Source organism: Pinus tabuliformis, chromosome 5_2 (assembly GCF_031772625.1).
Source record: "Pinus tabuliformis cultivar Carrire ecotype Pingquan chromosome 5_2, CPIR1, whole genome shotgun sequence".
NCBI classification, from domain to species: Eukaryota; Viridiplantae; Streptophyta; class Pinopsida; order Pinales; family Pinaceae; genus Pinus; species Pinus tabuliformis.
This window is the reverse complement of record NC_142306.1, coordinates 228,032,244-228,038,577: the sequence shown is the minus strand read 5'-3', so window position 1 is coordinate 228,038,577 and position 6,334 is coordinate 228,032,244.

Sequence of the window (6,334 nt, the reverse complement as noted above, 5' to 3'; positions counted from 1 at the left end):
TTGAGTGATGATGCATGCAACTAAAGCAAGTGCAGGGATAAATCAAACAGAAGGAGAATGAAGCATGTGGAGAGAGGCACCACAATGATGACCGTTAGTGCAAAAACAGGGTAATGCATGCGACACTTGGGAAAGGAAATGAAAAAATTGAGAAAACACTTCTACAAGCTAAAAATAACTTATAGCACCAGCAATCTCTCAATAAAACAAGTGAAACAACACTTCTAAAAGTTAAACAAGAAAAAAGCAACATAAAAGGTAGCAAAATATGATAAAAGAAAAACTCACCCAGAAAAGTGATGACAATGCTCCAAAGGCTCCTTGATATCATTGGGAATGCTAGTGCTTGATGATAGAATGTACAAATGAGTTATGGAGGTGGCCATTGCATATAATTGAGAAAATAGGAATTTATTACGCACGTGCCTGAGATCAAGGACAAAAGTGACACTTGGCGGAAACTTCTAACGATAACAATGTGCCACCTTTGGAAAAATAATAATAAATACCTACTTCCTAGGGATACTTTTTTATTTTCCAGGAAAAGCTACTATGCATTGCCCCAAAGAGATTGCAAAGTTTTGGGAAGGACTATGCAACCCTCTGCCTTATGCACTGAGCAATTTCTGAGTGGAAGGAATTCTGTGCAATTTCTGGGTTGAGTGACTCTGGGCTGCCTCTCATGCTCTACGTATTTTTTAGGTTGAATATTAGTTGACAGCTAGCTCTACACAAATCTGGAGCTTAAGGCTCACTATTGGCTATAACTGTGCAATTCCTTAGAGAAAGGCTACTTTCACTCAAGGATTTCATAGTTCTCTAAGGAAATCCTAGAAATGGGTGGAAACCAAGTCAAGAGATTGTCTTTTGGGTTAGACAGTAAAGTAATTAAGAAAGCACAAGGTATAATGTGAAAGATAAATCTCCATCAAAGCAAAAGTACCCAGGTTAGTGCGAGATAAGATGTTGTGAATTAGGAAGGAGGCTCCAAAACAAAGCATAGGAAAATTTTTGGAGGGTGGTTGTAGCCGCTACAACATTGGTGACACAATGGTAGAACTCCAGCTCTTTGTATGAACCTTGTCTCATGTAAGGTGAGTTTAACTCTTCTGGAAGTTTTGCTCAATCCTTCGATAGTCATGGCTTCTTCACTAGCTTGAGTTAAAGATGTAGTCCCTACCATTCTCTTTATCAGTGACACACATACCAAGCCAAGTCAATTGAGTTTTTTCGATTGGGGATGGGAGGTATATTGATGCACAAGTAATATAGACTGACAGAGTTTTAGTTTCATCTCTGGTGTTCTTCCACTACCAGCAGGCCTAGACAGTACCCCAGCAGGTCACTTTATGAACACAAGCATTTTTCCGCTGCTAGTGATTCTGGACAGTACCACATCAGAGTTAATTGCTTCACCTCTCTACGCAAGAAGACTTTATCTTCTTTCACCTTTATTTTATATTTTTATTTTTTTCATTTTCTAAAGAATTGTGCATAGGAACTTATTTATTTCATGATGCGAAAGAGGGATCCCGACTTATTGAGAGCAGAAGAGGTTGTCCCTTCAGAGAAGGATGTTTATATATACCTCTGACATGCTTGTTAAGGTTTTCCCCCTTCACCTTACAATACTTGACTGAGTTGACAAGCGTTAACCAAATAAATAAAACTAATTAAAGTAGGTGGTACTAGTTAAAAGTGCAAGCGTTGTGATCTCACAAAGACTCACTCTAAAAGGAATAAACAAACAAACAAACAAACAAGGAAAGGAATGAAGTAAAATCAGAAATGGTAGAATCACAGAAGATGCCATGATAGTGTGAATAATGTGCGGACAGAAGGAGGTCATCGTTCACCGCAAATTCCTCTTCAAATACCCACACATACCCATAAAAAATGATATCGCAAGTTGGTTAGTCAACACCAACTCCATCAACAACTTAATCCTTATGAACATCACATGTGGAATTCGGAACGGATGAACATAACAGACCAAAATTTGAAGGATCAAAGAAATGAGAGGACAGAGGTTGAGAAAATGAGATCACGTGAAAACCACTAGGCCTATAATCAGCAATTGGGTTGTGAGGACGTGACAGTTCAACATGTTGGTTCACAACTTCTCCCACCTCGTTCTTTGGAGCTAGAGCTATTCGATGAGAATAGGGCGGAGAGTCACTCGTGATAGTGACCTTATCTGCCTTAGATTCGGAAGCTCTAACATTGTGGTATGATGGGATGGGTTTGAAAGATTCTAATTCATCTGGATTGTTAGAGACGTGAAGAAGATAATTATAGATTTCTATGATAAAATACCAATTGACTTCATCTTCCAGGAATTGAAAAGCGAGATAACAAAAGCGTTGCCAAAATTGTGCTACAGATTCACTAGGTGCTTTACGTAATTCTAATTTCTTTTTATTAAATGCTTTATGGTCGTACCAAAATAAAGCATGTCCTAACTCTATAATCATGTGATTGAAAGAGAGTATAGAGGTTGCAGGCAACGTGAGACACCATTTCTTAATGAGGCTTTAGAACATGTAAGTGAAAAACCCACAGGCAATGTCATCCGAGGGGACTTCAATCTTGTTACAGAAACATAAAAATGAAACTACGTGTCTTAGAAATGTTATTCCACCTTCAACATAATATTGAATTCGTGACAAGTAATTGGTGACATCCTTTGACACTTCGAAGTAATGAGCATGAGAAAAACATGTCAGAGTTGAGATTGTGATGTAGGTCATGAATAATGTGTAGAGATTCAAAAGAGATTTTGAGGGCTCAGCTTCTCATCTAGCCCTCCTTCTAGCACCAAAAATGTTGATGATGCTAGACCCACCAACATTCAAGGGGATCTTCCTAGTAAGAAATCCCAAATAGACCTCAAACCATTTAGATTACGAGTCCCAGCAGTGGGTGGTAATGTAGTGCCTTGACCGCGATAGCGCACAGAGATAAGTATGATTAATTTGGTCAGAAGCAAGTGTTTGACCTTGTAGGAAGTCATGTGAGATGCATGGGGGTTCTAACACATAGAGGGGAAGGAAGTGTGTCCCTTAGAAGCTTGTAATAGTACGGAGCCTAAATGGAACACACAAGCGAAGTGACATCACAAGATGGAAAGAAGAATAGTCCACAAAGAAAAGTGATGGTTTAATCCAACATCAAGCCTTCAACATGATTCATACAATTGCATACAAAATAGTTCATAAGAAAATGTTAAACAACATACATTGCTAAAGTAACCATAATACTCAAACTACAATAACACCATATGCATGAGAACCTATTGGCTCAGTTATATATTATTAAGTGAAAGTTACATCCATACTTACACCATTGAAATCCAGTAGCCCCAATAGTGGAACATTACAGTCAACACCTCCTTCTCTTCGAAAGAAGTATACTCGCTCTATGCTACCGAGAAGATAAGGCTCATCACAATAATCCCAAGCCTTCTCTAACCCTAAGCCTAGCCAAAAGCATGGCTCCCAAAAGGTTTTTCTATGAGTTATGATTTTCTATTTATAACAAAGGGTGGGGTGGCCCTTGACATTCCGCTTTGTGACTCGTTGACTATCCTCATGACTCTTCAACTTCTTTACAAATAACTCACTACATTGCATAGTGATTTTTCATATTCCACTAGTGACGCCTGGAATTTCACTTACAACATATTTACAAATAGTATACATTTTCCACATGTACCCATGTGATACAAAATAGGCTAGAGACTGCCTAACAAGACAAAACACTATGAGTCTGAATTTTGGGGAAAGACAAACTCAACAACCTCCACTTGATGCTTCTTGGTCACGTACTAATGCCAATCTTGGTATTGTGCGAGGATGTCCGCAAACTACCTGATGGTGTCTTTCGGATAGGGAAATCTTTCCTCCATAGCTTATGGATATATGGTCTTGGAACCTATGTCCAACTCATCTTGAAGCATGTGCAACATGGTGTTGACCATGATAGGACCACCAATGCACTTTTGAATGTTTTGTGTGTTTAGCTCCAAGTGATCCTTGGTGGTCTCTCACCTTAGCTACTCCATGTACCTGTTGACCTCTAGCCTGACTTTGTTCTTGTGCTTAGCTTCAGTGAGGGAACTGATTGATGGGATCCAGTGCATTTTCACCATGACATCCAAACTCTTGTGCAACCATGCATATGAAGCCTATATGCTATTTACGAATGGGACGAGCTGCTCATAGTTCTGGATCAACATCTAGACCTTTGCTTTGTCTAGCTCTACCCGTGGCTTCATCATCTTGGGAAAGTAAAGTGGGGCCCCTTTGTACCACATTGTCCACTCTTGGACATGGGCGATGGCAGCATGTATATCGGTGATAGTTTGGACAAGACCTTTTCTCTTTTGTTGAAAGCCATGCAGAAGGACAACCACCTTATGCACGGTGATGAATCCATCATAGAGCTTTTGCATGGTAGCTTCTAGTGCGTATACTTCAACAAGTATCACTTTCCTCATCTATGTCATTGTGGAACCCATGCTCTGCTCTCTGGATTGTTCTGCCTCTTACCTAGCCACTTGCAATTTATTTTTCATCTGTTCATTCTCCGCCAGCATGCACTAAACATTTGAGTTTTGTATTCCTACGTAGGCCAAGCTAGCTTGGGCCATGGTAGTTTGATGTTTCTTGGTGTCTGGAACTATCACCCTTTCCTTGATGAATCTCTTCACTCTCCTTCTATGCTACTGGTTATTCCAACTCTTCGACCTGTATGGCCATTGTTTCCTCCGTCATCATGCCTAGCCTTTGTTCTTCTTCTTATTTCTCCTTCTCTTCTTGTTCTTTCCTCCTGAGCACTCGTTCTTCTTTCAATAATTGTTTTTCTTGCTACAATCTCAGTTCTGCTACCTACAAGATTTGATTTTTCTCTTCTTCCACGTTGTTGTCGGTGTCCTCCGCTTTCATTTTCTTCCACTGCCAAAGATGCCTGCATGAATATTGAGTCTGCTTTCACTTTGCATCTTTTTTCTCCCTATATTATGTCAACAAATTCCTCTTTCGTTCATCTTGTACTGGATTTCTTCCTTCTTCTACTGTTGTTGGACTTGCTGCCATGTTAGTATTGACTCCTTTCTATGAATAGTTGAGTGTCTGAATGTATTGGAAAGTTAACTGGCACTTTCTCAACTACTTTCCCAGTACTCATTCTAGTGTTCTTTCTTGAAGAAACTCTCTTTGGTTCCATGGTACAATTACTGCTGGGGAGAAGTGCTTCACGAGTGTGGTACCATTTTGATAGAAATGACACTCATGACAAGAAAAAATTAGCTCTTACAAATCTAACTTCGCAGCATGATCAAGTAGAAATCATGGCATCTAATGAGAAGGATTGTGTAATTTTTACTAATAGGGGTGACTCACTGACTATGGGAACTGTGCGTTGTGAAATTCCAGCAGTCAGTGTGAAAGCTTGATGATTAGAATTGCGTAATGTGCAGTTCAGTGTGGGGAAGATCCTAGGAGAGACTTCACAATGCATAGTCTTAGTGACAAAGCTTGGAGACTAGATCCTAGAACTACACAGAGTGCAGTTGGAGCCAGGCTAGGACAACCTCTGCCAAATTCCAGAAGCTAAGGAAAAGGCCTTGAGGTGCCAGATTGCGTAATGCATGCAAGTGAATGTGATATCTAGGCAAGGGGAGCCTAGATCTGCCCAAGGGGAGTGTGAAATCAAGCTTATATGAAGGATGGTGTGATGCTCAGTGCAGATATAATCGAGTGATGATGCATGAAATTAAAACAAGTGTAGGGTTCAATCAAACAGAAGATGAATGAAGCATCTGGAGAGAGTCACTGCAACGACGAACATTAGCGCAAAACCAAGGTAATGCATGCAACACTTGGAAAAGGTAATACAAAACTTGAAACAACACTTCTACAAGCTAAAAGAAGTTAAAATTACAGTAGTCGCTCAACAAAATAAGTGAAACAACACTCTCACAAGATAAACAAGAAAAAAGTGACAACAAAAGATGATAAAAGAAAAACTCACCCAGAAAATTGATGATAATGCTCTGAAGGCTCCTTAATATCCTAGGGAATGCTAGAGCTTGATGATAGAATGTACAAATGAGCTCTGGAGGCGTCCATTACATATAATTGAGCAAATTGGAATTTATGACGCACATGCCTAAGATCAAGGAAAAAAACGACACTTGGAGAAAGCTTCTAAGGATAGTAATGTGCCACCTTTGGGAAACTAATAATATATCCTTACTTCCTAGGGATAATTCTTCATTTTCCAAGAAAATATACAATGCATTTCCCAGAGATATTGCATGGTTCTAGGAAGG